Genomic DNA, 15,695 nt, shown 5'->3' on the forward strand with positions numbered 1-15,695 from the left:
GTTAGTGTAATACTTTACAGCGCCAGCAATCAGCGATTGGAGTTCGATTCCTACCACTGTCTGTAGGGAGTTTGGACATTCTCCCTGTGACCACAAGGGTTTCCTCTCGATTTCTTTAATTTTCTACCACGTTCTAAAGACATACAGACTAGGATTAGTGAGTCGTGGACATGCTACGTTGACGCTGAAAGCATGACAACTGCCCCCAGCACAATCCTCACGGATTTGATTTGATGCAAATAACATTTTTCACTACTGATCTTGATGTACCTGTGACCAATTAAGCTAATCTAATAGCTAACTACAAGGTATTGAAAAGTATTACAAACACGAGAAAATCTGCAGATGCTGGAAATCCAAAGCAACACACATAAAATGCTAGAGGAGCTCAGCAGCGTCTGTAGATGAAAGGAAACGCCCAGAACCCGGTTGTTTGCTTTTCCATCGATGCTACCTGGCCTGACAAGCTCCTCCACCATTTTGTGTGTGTTGCTTTGAAAAGTATGAATAGTTTTGATAGTGTGAGTAGACCAAACATATTTCATTCAATTGGAGATAGAATCATTAATGAAAAACTAAATTCAATGACAGGTTAATTCAGAATTTTTTTATTCATTTAGTTAGCATATGGTGCAGTGTAGGCCCTCTTGCCCCCTCGAGCCAGCCACCCCACAACCCTGATTAACCCTAACCTAATCATGGGACCCCACCACCCAGGACATGCTCTGTTCTCGCTGCTGCCATCAGGAAAGAGGTATAAAAGCCTCAGGACTCACACCACCAGTTCAGGAACAGTTATTACCCCTCAACCATCATGCTCTTGAGCCAAAGGGGATAACTTCACTCAACTTCACTTGCCCCATCATTAAAATATTCCCACAACCAATGGACTCACCTTAATAAGATCATAAGACATAGGAGCAGAATTAGGCCATTTGGTCCATCGAGTCTGCTCCACCATTTCTGCTGATCCATTTTCCTTCTCTGGCCAATCTCCTCCCTTCTCCCTGTATCCCTTCATGCCCTGACCAGTCTGGAATCTATCAACCTCTGCCTTAAATACACATACAGATTTGGCCTCCACAGCTACCTGCAACAATAAATTTCTCAGATTCACCACTCTCCAGCTAACAAAATTCCTCCTCATCTCCAGTCTAAAAGAACACGCCTCTAATCAGAGGCTGTGTCCTCTGGTCTTAGACTCTCCCGCCATCCACTCTACGTCCACACTATCAAGGCCTCCCCATCTCGTGTTCTCAATATTCATTGTTTATTCAGTTAAATATCATTATTGATGCACAAGAACATTGTGTAACACAGTCTGTCAATCTGATTTTACAGAATGCAGTGGATCATGCAGCATCTGTGGGAGGAAAGGAATAATCAACATTTCGGGGTGAAACCCTGCATCAAAGTGTTCCAGATTTCAAAATCAGCAATGCCTTGTGTCTCCAATGCCAATCTGATCTTGCCCATTTTACATTATTGCCTTAAGTTAGAAAATGGAGTCGCCTCTTTCTCCCTTATTAGGCGAGAGAGAGCCTGCAGCATGTCGAATTATCCAGTGAACAACGTAGTCTTTGGGGTAACAGCAAATCTGTGTCTTTGCCATTGCTTCGCTCATGCTTGAGTGCTGGTAGCGGGTGTGCTTTATTTTTGCCGGTGGGGGGAGGGAGATTGTTGCTTGTTGCTCGCTGCAGCTTACGCGAGCGAGGAGAGGGAGCTGGGGGGTGAGTTTGGGGTTCTAACGTTTAACTGTCGTTCATTCTTGAGGCACTTCTCTGTTTTCGTGGATGGTTGTGAAGTAAAAGCATCTCAGGACGTACATTGTATATATCTCTCTGACATTAAACTGCATCTTTGAAACCTTTGAAGTTACAATTTCCCCACAGAAGTTCAGTTTAATTCAATGGGGATTCAGAGCGAACAGCCAAGAAGAGATAAAAGTTTTATTTGAAGGAAGTACAGCTTTGATAAGTAGTGCTGTTTCGGAGAGGATGGTCTGGACATGGTGTCCAAGGCACTGGGGAAGCAGAAACTGTTTCTAATTTGCATCGGAAACATGGTTTCAAATCAACTAAAATTTCAGGCAACATGCAACAAGATGGGTCATTGAATTTGAGGAGGCAACTTTAAGATTTCAATAAGAATTGGAAATTATTTATAAAAAGACAGAACACAATCCACAATCAGTGCACCCAAATGTAAGTTATAAAATAACCACACAGAGAAACATTCCAGTGGATTACAAATACGTGATAATATTTCAGGAAAATAACCACAGGAGTACATATTAGAATTATCTTCTTAAGCCCATCACCCTATCCGGGGCATAGGCCACCATCACTAGCTCACTAGAGACCTTTGTCCTGAGCCAGTCTTTCACATTATCCCCATCTTCCTATTGCATCCTTCCTCTTCCAGAGATGAGGCCTTAGGAGCTTCTGTTGGTGTTTCTGTAGCTCTGGATTTTTACAGGATGGGATTACTAAACCCATGATTAACACCCCTCCTTTTACCTGAGGCCGATTATGGAAAAGTTCTATTTACCAGACAGATAATCTAATTTCAATTATATGATTTAACAGATTGTGTTTCTCCTATGTGATCACCAGTAAGCTCTGCCATCTGTAGACCAAAATGAGAATTGGCTAGGATTGGAAAATTAGTACAATGGAAGGTGATTTCTCTGAATTAGACAAGATTGTGAGAGAGACTGGTAGGTTTGAGGCTAGAAAGACCAAAACCTTAAGACTATAACACCATATGACAGGGGAGCAGAATTTGGCCCATTGAGTCTGCTCGGCCATTCCGTTATGTGTGACTTATTATCTCTCTCAACCCCATTCTCCCATCTTCTCCCCATAATTTTAAAACTGACTGACTAATCAAAAATCTATCAAACTCCACTTTAAATATACCCAATGACTTGGCCTCCACAGCCGTCTACAGCAATGAATTCCACAGATTCACCACTCTCTAGCTAAAGAAATTCCTCCTCATCCCTATCCTAAAGGGATGTCCTTCTATTCCCAGGCTGTGCCATCTGATCCTAGACTCGCCCACTATAGGAAACATCCTCTCCACATCCACTCCATTTGGCCTTTCAATATTCAATAGGTTTCAATAGGATCACCTTCTCATTCTTCTAACTTCCAGCAAGTACAGGCACAGTGCCAACAGACACCTCTCAAGCTTTAACTCTGTCATTCCTGAAATCATTCTCATCAACCTCCACTAGACCATCTCCAATGCCAGCACATCCTTTCTTAGAAAAGGGGCCAAAAACTGCTTCCAGTACTCCAAATATAACCAATGCCTTATAAAGCCTCAGGTCCGGCAATTACAATATATTTGTGCATTTTAAGAGAAAAGATTGCAGATGAACCAGAGTTTTGCGATTAGAAAGAGGTCAAGGTTGGTATTTTTAAAAGGATCAAGGTCGATATTTTGAAAAGGGTGAAGGTGGATATTCTGAAGAGGGACAAGGTGGGTATTCTGAAAAGGGTCCAGGTGGGTATTCAGAAAAGGGTGCAGGTGGGTATTCTGAAAAGGGTGAAGGTGGGTATTCTGAAAAGAGAGGAGGTGGGTATTAACAAAAGGGTCCAGGTGGGTATTCTGAAAAGGGTCCAGGAGTGTATTCTGAAAAGAGTGAAGGTGGGTATTCTGAAAAGTGTGATGGTGGGTATTCTGAAAAGAGAGGAGGTGGGTATTAACAAAAGGGTCCAGGTGAGTATTCTGAAAAGGGTCCAGGTGAGTATTCTGAAAAGAGTGAAGGTGGGTATTCTGAAAAGTGTGACAATGGGTATTCTGAAAAGGGTGAAGGTGGGAATTCTGAAAAGGGTCCATGTGGGTATTCTGAAAAGGGTGAAGGTGGGTATTCTGAAAAGGGTCCAGATGGGTATTCAGAAAAGTAACCAGATGGGTATTCTGAAAAGGGTCCAGCTGGGTATTCTGAAAAGGGTGAAGGTGGGTATTCTGAAAAGGGTGAAGGTTGGTATTCTGAAAAGGGTGAAGGTGGGAATTCTGAAAAGGGTGAAGGTGGGTATTCTGAAAAGGGTGAAGGTGGGAATTCTGAAAAGGGTGAAGGTGGGTATTCTGAAAAGGGTCCAGGTGAGTATTCTGAAAAGGGTCCAGGTGGGTATTCTGAAAAGGGTGCAGCTGGGTATTCAGAAAAGGGTGCAGGTGGGTATTCTGAAAAGGGTGAAGGTGGGTATTCTGAAAAGAGAGGAGGTGGGTATTAACAAAAGGGTCCAGGTGAGTATTCAGAAAAGGGTGCAGGTGGGTATTCTGAAAAGAGAGGAGGTGGGTATTAACAAAAGGGTCCAGGTGGGTATTCAGAAAAGGGTGCAGGTGGGTATTCTGAAAAGGGTGAAGGTGGGTATTCAGAAAAGGGTCCAGGTGGGTATTCTGAAAAGGGTGAAGGTGGGTATTCTGAAAAGGGTCCAGGTGGGTATTCTGAAAAGAGTGAAGGTGTGTATTCTGAAAAGGGTGAAGGTGGGTATTCTGAATAGTGTGACGATGGGTATTCTGAAAAGGGTGAAGGTGGGTATTCTGAAAAGGGTAAAGGTTGGTATTCTGAAAAGGGTGGTGGGAATTCTGAAAACGGTGGAGGTGGGTATTCTGAAAATAGTGAAGGTGGGTATTCTGAAAAGAGTGAAGGTGGGTATTCTGAAAAGGGCCCAGGCAGGTATTCTGAAAAGTGACCAGCTGGGTACGCTGTAAAGGGTGAAGGTGGGTATTCTGAAAAGGGTGAAGGTGGGTATTCTGAAAAGGGTAAAGGTGGGTATTCTGAAAAGGGTGAAGGTGGGTATTCTGAAAAGGGTCCATGTGGGTTTTCTGAAAAGGGTGAAGGTGGGTATTCTGAAAAGGGTCCATGTGGGTATTCAGAAAAGGGTCCATGTGGGTATTCTGAAAAGGGTGAAGGTGGGTATTCTGAAAAGGGTGAAGGTGGGTATTCAGAAAAGGGTGCAGGTGGGTATTCTGAAAAGGGTCCAGGTGGGTATTCTGAAAAGGGTCCATGTGGGTATTCTGAAAAGGGTGAAGGTGGGTATTCTGAAAAGGGTGAAGGTGGGTATTCTGAAAAGGGTCCAGCTGGGTATTCTGAAAAGGGTGAAGGTGGGTATTCTGAAAAGGGTCCAGCTGGGTATTCTGAAAAGGGTCCAGGTGGGTATTCTGAAAAGGGTGAAGGTGGGTATTCTGAAAAGGGTCCAGATGGGTATTCTGAAAAGGGTCCATGTGGGTTTTCTGAAAAGGGTCAAGGTGGGTATTCTGAAAAGGTTGAAGGTGGGTATTCTGAAAAGGGTGAAGGTGGGTATTCTGAAAAGGGTGAAGGTGGGTATTCTGAAAAGGGTGAAGGTGGGTATTCAGAAAAGGGTCCATGTGGGTATTCTGAAAAGGGTGAAGGTGGGTATTCTGAAAAGGGTGAAGGTGGGTATTCAGAAAAGGGTGCAGGTGGGTATTCTGAAAAGGGTGCAGGTGGGTATTCAGAAAAGGGTCCATGTGGGTATTCTGAAAAGGGTGAAGGTGGGTATTCTGAAAAGGGTGAAGGTGGGTATTCAGAAAAGGGTGCAGGTGGGTATTCAGAAAAGGGTGAAGGTGGGTATTCTGAAAAGGGTGAAGGTGGGTATTCAGAAAAGGGTGCAGGTGGGTATTCTGAAAAGGGTGAAGGTGGGTATTCAGAAAAGGGTGCAGGTGGGTATTCTGAAAAGGGACCAGGTGGGTATTCTGAAAAGGGTGAAGGTGGGTATTCTGAAAAGAGTGAAGGTGGGTATTCTGAAAAGGGTGAAGGTGGGTATTCAGAAAAGGGTGCAGGTGGGTATTCTGAAAAGAGTGAAGGTGGGTATTCTGAAAAGGGTGAAGGTGGGTATTCTGAAAAGGGTCCAGGTGGGTATTCTGAAAAGGGTGAAGGTGGGAATTCTGAAAAGGGTGAAGGTGGGTATTCTGAAAAGGGTCCAGGTGGGTATTCAGAAAAGGGTGAAGGTGGGAATTCTGAAAAGGGTGAAGGTGGGAATTCTGAAAAGGGTGGAAGTGGGTATTCTGAAAAGTGTGAAAGTGGGTATTCTGAAAAGAGTGAAGGTGGGTATTCTGAAAAGAGTGAAGGTGGGTATTCTGAAAAAGGTCCAGGTGGGTATTCTGAATAGGGTGAAGGTAGGTATTCGGAAAAGGGTCCATGTGGGTATTCTGAATAGTGTGACGATGGGTATTCTGAAAAGGGTCCAGGTGGGTATTTTGAAAAGGGTCAAGTGGGTATTTTGTAAAGGTACATGATGTGTTTTTGAAAAGCTTGCAGGATGCTAAGTGTACCTGGATCAATTTTGTCATAATTTGTCTAAAATGGGCAAAATAGATTTGGGAACAAAGGTATGGAAATTAACAGGTGTGATCTATGGAGGGAAATAAAAACAATTTTTATGACTGTAAGGGGAAATAACAGTGGAAGCAGAGAGAATAAAACGGGCAGATCTAGATGATGGAAGCTGGGAGATGTTTGAGGAAGGAGAATCAAAATTGCATTCGGAATCAGAATCGGAATTGGAATCAAGTTTATTATTACTTTCATATGTCATGAAATTTGTTTATTGCAATAGCGCAGCAATACACAAAAATTAAAATAAATAGCAATAAGTAATATATATAAATGTTTAAACAAGTCGTACAAAATGAAAGCAAAAATAATAAGGTAGTGTTCATGGGTTCATGGTCTGTTCAGAAATCAGATGGTGGAGGGTAAGAAGCTGTTCCTGAAATGGTGACTGTGTGTCTTCTGAGGCTCCTCCTTGATGGTAGCAATGAGCAGAATTTGAATTTGAATTTATTTAAATTTTACATCCTTTCAACAATGTGAGGGATTAAAAATCTTTGTGTTATGACTCCATCGCAATGTACACACATGAATTTAACAGTCAAATGGCTTGTAAAAAGTTGTCCTGTAGCCTATTAGTCCTGACTTTAGTGCTGCAGTAGTACTTGCCAAACAGAAGCAGCTGCATGAGTTTATGCTTTAGGTGACTGGTATCTCTGATGATCCCCCAGGCCTTTTTTTTTACGCACCAGTGGCTATAAATGTCCTCAATGGAGGGAAGTTCACATCTACTGTCCGGACCACTCTCTGCAGTGCCCAGCAATCAAGGCTGGTGCAGTTCCTGTACCAGGTGGTGATACAGTCAGTCAGGATGCTCTCAATGATGCCCCTGCAGAAGGTCTTGAGGATATGGGGGCTCTCGTTGAACTTCTTCAGTCGCTTGAGGTGGAAGAGATGCTGTTGTGCTTTTCTTGCCACGCAGCCGGTGTGCACCGTCCAGGTGAGAACTTTGGTGATGTATATCGAGGAACTTGAACTTGAAGGGAATGTCCTGGGGCATGAGGGTCTTTAATGAGGGATGCTACCTTCTTGAGGCATTGCCTTTTGAAGATGTCTTTGGTGGTGGGAGGGTTGTGTAGCGATAAAGCTGGCTGAGTTTACAACCTTCTGCAGCCTCTGCAGTGGCCCCTCCATACCAGAAGGTGGTGTAACCAGTCAGAATGCTCTATTATTGAGGAGTGGCAGAGATGTTCAGAGGAGCGCACACAAAATGCTGGAGAAACTCATCAGATTAGGCAGCATCTATGGAAATTTTTAAACAGCCGACGTTTTGAGCTGACACTATCAGCACTGGAAAGGAAAAGGGAAGGCACCAGAATAAAATGGTGGTGGGGAAAGGAAGGAGGACAAGCTGGAAAATGAGAGGTGAAGCCAGGTGGGTAGAAAGGTACAGAGTTGGAGAGGAAGGAATCTCAGTCTGGGTGAACACATGGTCAAAGAGTCGGGGGGCAGGGGAGATCACTGAGGGGAGCAGAGAGAGAGCATCTCACTGAACAGTCAAAGAGAAGATTTAAACTTCTTCAGGATAGACATCCCTCAAAGAGAGTTTACAGTGGAGCAGCAAATCATAAGCACAAGAGGTCTGCAGAACAAGGGTTTCCAGCCTGAGGTCAACTGAACGTTGGTATTGGTCCATGGCATAAAAAAGGCTGGGAGCCCCTGGAGCAGATGAAGTTCAGACTGATATATGATGAACATCAGGAATTTTTAGAATAGTGAATGGTTAACACATGGAACAGAGAGCTGAGTTTCGGATTGGAGACAAAGTGTCTGGAATACTTAAAATGCTGTATAGTATAATGGAGGAAGATTAGAGCCAAGTAATCTGTAGAACAGCACAGAACAGGAACAGGCCTTCCACCCAGGATGTCTGTGCCATCCTTCAGCTTACACGTTCAAGATTCAAGTTTATTTATTTGTTTGTTTTTCTATAGCGATACAGTGTGGAATAGGCCCTTCTGGCCCCACGCATTGCGCCACCCATCAACACCTGATTTAATCATGAGACAATTTACAATGACCAATTAACCTAGGCGCCACAATAGTGTGGTATAATTACAGCTCAGGGCATCAGAGTTCAGAGTTCAATCCTGCATCCTCTGAATGGAGTCTGTACATCCTCCCCATAGAATGCGGGGTTTTCCCCAGGACCTCCAGTTTCTTCCCACAGTCCAAAGACATAATGGTTAGTAGGTTAACTGGTCATTGTAAATTACTAAAATCATTCTGTGTAAAGATTTTGTTTAGAGATACAACATGGAACAGACCCTTCCAGCTCTTTGAGCTGTGCTGCCCAGCAACCCCCAAATCAAGGGACAATTTACAGGAGGCAAACAGTGGGAATAAAGGGGGACTTTTAAGGAGATCAGGAAAGTGATGGGTGAGACCAGGTAGGTGGGGGGGGGGGGGGGGTGTGGAAGGAGGATGAAGTAAGAAGCTGGCAGCTGATAGGTGGAAAAGGCTAGGGGCTAGAGAAGAAGGAATCTGGTAGGATAGGAGAGTGGACCATGGGAGAAAGGGAAGGAGAAGGGGCACTGGGGGAGGCAATAGACTGGTGAGGAGAAGAGGTAAGAGTAGGGAATAGAAAAAGAGGGAAGGGGGAGGTGAAAAAATATCAGAAGTTAGAAAAATTGATGGTCGCAACCTCCTCCCCAACTTCTTACTCTGGCATCTTCCTCATTCCTTACCAGTCATAATGAAGGGTCTTGGTCCAAAACATTGATTTAAATTCTCAAGCTGCCTTGGGGAGTTTAAACTCAGCTTTCCTATATTAGAAGTCCTGACCCTCTTCTGAATAATATAATCACCATGCATAAGCATTTCCAAATCACGCTGATCAAAATTAATCCCTCCAAGTGCTATTTCAAGACAGCAGCACAAGAGATTCTGCAGATGCTGGAAATTCAGAGCAACACAAGCAAAATGCCAGAGGAACTCAGCATCAGGCAGCATTTATGAGCAGGAGTAAACAGTCGCCATTTGGACCAAGACCCTTCATCAGGATGGGAAAGAGCTCGCCCCTTTCTTTCCAATCTTGATTCTCCTTTCCCACCTTGCTCTGAAATTCCCCTCAATAGATGCTGCTGGATAGACTGAGTTCCTTCAGCATTTTGTGCGTGTTACTTAAAGTACTTTTCCGCCTTTCTATCGTGTTTAATACTTCACTTTTCGATTTTAACTAATGGTAGTTAAATGCTAGTTGTAGTTTAATATGATTAAAAGGTTAGAACAACAATCGACTGATCTTATGCAGATGAAGCCAGAATAATGAACCTAAATTTAGAATTGTACCATTTGGGAGTGATCTCTGCAATAAGTTCTTCACATGAAAAACAATAAAAAGTTAGAATAATCTGGTTCAAAATATACTGATAGTGGGTCAACTAAGAAAATGCTAAACTCAGATTACTTCATTTTCAGGAAAAGGGGAACGTTGATTATAGAATCAAGCAGATTGGTAGAGTTAAGATCAACACACACAAAATGCTGCAGGAACTATGGCAGCGTCTATGGCAGCGTCTATGGCAGCGTCTATGCAGGGGAATGAATAGTTGATGTTTTGGACCGAGACCCTTCATCGGGAATGGGGAAGATGCCAGAATAAGAAGATGAAGGGAGAGAAAGAATGGATACAACAGAAATCTCAGCGGGGGAGAAGTGAGGGAGAGTCTCACCTATTGAAGAGAACATTTAAACTTCTTCAGAGTAGGCATCCATCGATAAGACCTCAGAGTGAAGCAGCAAATCATAACCACAAGAGATTCCGCACGTGCTGGTAGAGACCGAGTAATTGATTGTGGACTTCAGGAAGGGCAAGACAAGGGCACACACACTAGACCTTGTCGAAGGATCAGCAATGGAAAGGGTGAGCAGTTTCAAGTTCATGGGTGTCAGCTTCTCTGAGGATCTATCCTGGGCCTAACAGATTGATGCAATTACAAAGCAGGCACAACAGTGGCTATATTTCATTAGGAGTTTTAGGAGAATTCGGATGTCACCAAAGGCACTTGCAAATTTCTACAGATGTACCATGGTAAAATCTATTTCTATCAGGTTGCATCATCGTCTGGGATAGAGGAGCCACTGCACAGCATCTGAAAAAGATGCAGAAAGTAGTAAATTCAGCCAACTCCATGATGAGCACTAACCTCCCAGGCACTGAGGACACCTTCAAAAGGAGATGCCTCAAGAAGGTGGTATCCATTATTAGGGATCCCCATCACCCAGAGTAAGCCCTCTTCTCATTGCTACTATCAAGGAGGAGGTACAGGAGCCTGAAGACTCACAGTCAATGTTTCAGGAACAGCTTCTTCCCCTCCATCATCAAATCTCTGAATGGACAATGAACCCGTGAATACCACTTTCAGTATTTTTCTCTCTCTTTTGCATTACTTATTTATTTTATCATTATGCATTGCAACGGACTGCTGCCACAAAACACAGTTTTACGATGAAGTCAGATGAGAATAGACAAACATGAGGAAATCTGCAGATGCTGGAAATTCAAACAACAACACACACAAAATGCTGGTGGAACACAGCAGGCCAGGCAGCATCGATACGGAGAAGCACTGTCGACGTTTTGGGCCGAGACCCTTCATCAGGACTAACCAACAAGAAAGATAGAGTGGAGAGAATAGACAGACTGATTCAAACTGACAGGAAGACCACAGCAACTCAAATAACCACGCGTGCCGACCGTGGTGTGCAGAGGAACATCTCTAAACCCTTGAACACAGCAGCAGAAAACCAGAAACCTACACAGAGTGGCCACTCTCTTAGCTGCAGGAATGAAATGGCACTGAATGTACTTGTGCATTAATCATTTATCAAAATGGTACACGGCCCCAATATGAATTATGGGAACCTGCACCCATTTCGTAACGTTCATAGCAGAAGTGAGATGGAATGAGTCAACAGGAGCTCCCGAATAAAGAACCCGCTGAGTGTAGGCAAGTTTGCAGTTGACTATACTCTAAACGACCACAAGGTGTCAGACAGTACAGAAGCGTGAAAAAGAATTATGCATCTCCAAACACAATTGCAGCAATTCCACTCCGCAGTTTTCTGATCTCCTCCACTACCCTTTCAAAAAAATCATGGCACTTATTTCAATTAGCGCAATAAAGCTCTGAAGTTGCATTCAATTTATCGCGGTGAGAAATGTTTAAAGCTCGCAGCCCTGCGGCTGCATCCTCCGTGATTCATGTGTCACTTTTTGGTCGAGCCGCGATGTGGCGCCATGCGTTCTGTGCACTCAATCTGCTGAATTCATTGCCTTTTGAAAGCGCGGCGGTGCAAAATTACACTGGGGAGGGAACCATAATGAAGCTTTTGCAATAATACTTTATTTAAAAATAAACGTGGTGCAAAGAAGCATTGATGTTTTTTTTGGTAGGTGTACCATTACCTTGGCTCTCCTTGCTCTGCTCGGAATAAGAGAGCTTTGGGGAATGACCTCAATCAGCTGTTGATCAGCTGGCAACAGCCCTGCGCTCTCAAGGCGGAAGCAGAGAGAATCGCGCACAGGCGCACTTGGGTTGTTTTTCACAAAAACCGTTTTAAGTGAGGTGGTAGGTATGATACCCCCGTCTTTTGTACAGACCAAAAGCTGGGGAGCAGCATCTCCGACTGTCCGGATCCAAATGCTCCTTTTTAACATCCCACTGGTCGCGCCTGCAGCTTTTGCAGAGCATAGCAGAGATCAGTGGTGAAGATCACATTTTTCAGATCTCCATTTTTGTACATTTTTTATACTCACACACACGTATATATCTATATATAGATATATAACCATGGTACTGGGCAAGGTGAGGAGTTTTACAATAAGCTATGACTGTCCGAACGAGAACAACATTCCTGTCTTTGCCAGCGGAGATTCCGTCTCTGGACGGGTGACTATAGAAGTTACTGGGGAAATTAGGGTGAGATCTCTTGCAATCCATGGCAGAGGGCAGGCGAAAGTACGCTGGACAGAATCGCGAAATGCTGGTTCTAATACTGCCTACACTCAGAACTACACCGAAGAAGTGGAGTATTTCAACCACAAAGACATTTTAATCGGGCACGACAGAGGTAAGCTTTGAATTTGAACACTTGCCTTAAAATAAGGTTGTGCAAGTTTGCGTGGCTTTGTGCATCTTATCTGACTGTAACTCCTAAGATGTTAGCAATCTAGGGCACGCCGCTGGTTATGTTTAAGAAAAATGCATGTTATTATCCATCCGCAAAGACATTATGGATGTAAAAGTTCGGCATGCTGCGGATCACTCTTCACTGCCAAATCTGTTTGCCAAAAAAAGTGATAGGACATTAATTACTCAGGCTAGGTAGGAAAACCATCTGAAACAAACTGTCAACATCTCACTTTCTTTTTCGCATTTTTATCCTACCGATTCGCAGAGGTTTGACCCCCCCCCCCCTTCTCCTGTGTGAATAGTCCCCAACATTATGTAATTTGTAATACATTCAAAATTTCACATTTGTAGAAACCTAGAAACCAGGTTTGAGTTTTTTTCCTGCATAGATCTGCGGAGCAAAATAGAAATATTAAAATAAAAAATGGATTTTAGAACTTCAGTAGTTTATATAATGCCTTACATCCATGCAATGGCTTCCCCGTTAAATCCCTGACTTAAGCCATCAATTTACTGTCTAATATTTCTCAGAACTGGTATTTGAAATTAAAGAACCCTAATACTGATTTCATGCGACGCTATTTTATCTAAAAGTACTATGTATGGATGCATACAGTAACACCTATTATTCCTCTATCACTTCATGTGTAATGACAGCAAATGAATTTTATTCTGTATTTATAAAACGGACATATCTTGACGCAATAATGTCGACAGTGCACGTTTTTCATTTACCTATTGTAAATCTTGTGTGGATACTGTATTATTTTTTAAAAATTGGTTAGTTGTTTTTCTAAGTTTCCACCCTTTGTTCAAAGCGGTTCAATCCTGTTTGGGACAAGTATCGGGGAGGAGGGGGCGGGTGGTTGCTGAGAGCCTGCTCTCCTCTCATTGGTCCACACTGTCAGATGGTGAGGATGACTTAATGCTTTTTTTGCAGAAAAACAATTTGCAACAGCTGCTTTGCACCTTCATTTTCTACATTGAAAACCTTTATTTTACATTAAATTATTATTTTGTACCTGCACATTGGTGCAGTTTTAATGTCGTGTCAAAATAATTTGTTCTACACTGAAATGCGACATTCGAATCCAGTGTTCCCATTACAGTATTAGTACGATTATTGTAAGATGTTTGTAGTTTGCCGTTATTTTCACTTCAAACTCTGCATTTCACTTAATATTTGAGTCGTTGGTGATTTGTGTCCTGACTGCTGCGTGGATGTGTTTTTCCAGTGACTTCTTAAAATAATTATTAAACACTTGTGAAATTCCCAAATTAGTGGTTGATATCGTAGGATATTTGCAATAATGATGATTTGTTTTAATATTTTGTTCTGTATTATCTTACCTAAGTTTCTGTCGCACAGTTAAGCTTCGTTGGAGTTGCCCCTCCCCAGCGTGCCGATTGGTTCTTCCGTTTGTTAGGCTGTTGCTAAGGCGCTGTTAACTTTTCTTTGGCTAATAGAACTGCCTATCATCTTTCTTCTTTCTGCCCTAAATCACATTGTAAAAGAAAAATCTGAATTGAAAGGAGTTTAAGACATTACAAGGGGGACAGTAGCGAAGGGGACAGAGTTACATCAAGGGGGAAACGTTGAATTTAAATTACTACATGCATTTTATTCATGGAGCAGCTATTTCCCGTTAAATGCGAACATGATTCTGATGAGTATTCCGGCTACTCCCTCCCTTCCTTTCCAGTCCTGATGAAGGGTCTCGGCCCGAAACGTCGACTGTTCATTCATTTCCATGTATGCTGCCCGACCCGCTGAGTTCCTCCAGCATTTTGTGTGTCGCTCTGGATTTCCAGCATCTGCTGAATCACTTGTGTTTGGAACAACAACCCTGACAATGAGATCACAGTAAAACAAATAGGTGTAATGCGCTTAATGTAGTATATTTGCCTTTGTTTTCACTTTGAACGGCGCATTTCACTTAGTAATTGAGTAGCTGGGGACTTGGATGATGCCGACTGGGTAGATTAGTTTTGTCCAATCTCCAAAATTAATGACAGGCACTTTTTGTGTAATTCTGTGGGTTATGTGCTATGCTTTCGAAAGGAGATCCTCCCTGCACCTTCAAAGAGGTAGAGGGGCCAGTCACTCACAACAGTTTCTTCCCGTTGCACCGTCAGTTTTCTGAATGAACAATGAACATTACAACACAGGAACAGGCCATTCGGTCCACAATGCTGTGCCGAAACAGTCAAAAACACCCAAACCCACTATCTCGGCATTTTACTTTCTTTTTTGCATTATGTTTAATTTATATATATATATATACACACACTTATTGCAGTTCGAAGGTTTTTTATGTATTGCGGTGTACCGCTGCCGCAAAAAGGGGAATTTCCCGACCTGAGCTAGCAGTGCTCAGCCTGCTTCTTTCTCATACAGACAGGCTATTTTTGTGCCGTGCCGTTTTATGCTCTTGCAGTTTGCCGCTGCGCTCCAATGAGCGGCGACGTCCCGCCCTCGAGCCGGGTGGCCGGCCTGTCAGGCCGCACGCCGGGCTCCGCAGCGCTCCAATGAGCGGCGACGTCCCGCCCTGGGGCCGGGCGGCCGGCCTGACAGGCCGCACGCCGGGCTCCGCAGCGCTCCAATGAGCGGCGACGTCCCGCCCTGGGGCCGGGCGGCCGGCCTGTCAGGAGGCACGCCGGGCCGGGCTGCGCTCCAATGAGCGGCGTCGTCCCGCCCTGGGGCCGGGCGGCCAGCCTGTCTGGTGGCACGCCGGGCCGGGCCGGGCCGGGCCCCCGCTCTGCGGCGCTGACGCGCGCCATGTGCATGCGGCTGCGTCGGGCTGCTCGCACCGGTTCAGGCCGGCTGGCTCAGGCTCTGATTGACAGCCGCGCTCCGCTCGCTGCGTGCTGAGCTGGCAGGAAAAGGCGGAGTGCCGGCCGGGCCGCCCGACAAAGGGCTTCATACAAAATGCGCCGTTGATAAATACTGACACTTTAATAATTTCCCTACTCTTTCTCTGTTCTGTTCTCAATCAGAATATCACTGGTCTGTGTCGAGAACTCCGTCCTGCGGCCGCAGCACATTGCAAAACATAATTTAAAAAACTAAATTTCAGTGAGTAAATATAATGAAATTAAATGAGCAGTGCAAGAAGAGCTAATTTATTTTTTCCTGATATGACCAGATGTTCTAATGTGATTCCGAAGATTTTAATAAAGCCATTTGAAACACA

At 43.9% G+C, this 15,695-nt stretch overlaps 1 long non-coding RNA gene across 1 annotated transcript in view; it reads right to left on the minus strand.

The window, feature by feature from the left end:
- The window catches only part of LOC132393903 (uncharacterized), a 31,194-nt gene extending 17,275 nt beyond the window's left edge, over positions 1-13,919 (minus strand). Inside the window, exon 1 of the long non-coding RNA XR_009512098.1 lies at positions 13,852-13,919. This is a non-coding gene — a long non-coding RNA (uncharacterized LOC132393903). The remainder of the gene's footprint in view (positions 1-13,851) is intronic.
- Positions 13,920-15,695: the final 1,776 nt, after the last annotated feature.

This window comes from Hypanus sabinus, chromosome 5 (assembly GCF_030144855.1).
Source record: "Hypanus sabinus isolate sHypSab1 chromosome 5, sHypSab1.hap1, whole genome shotgun sequence".
NCBI classification, from domain to species: domain Eukaryota; kingdom Metazoa; phylum Chordata; class Chondrichthyes; order Myliobatiformes; family Dasyatidae; genus Hypanus; species Hypanus sabinus.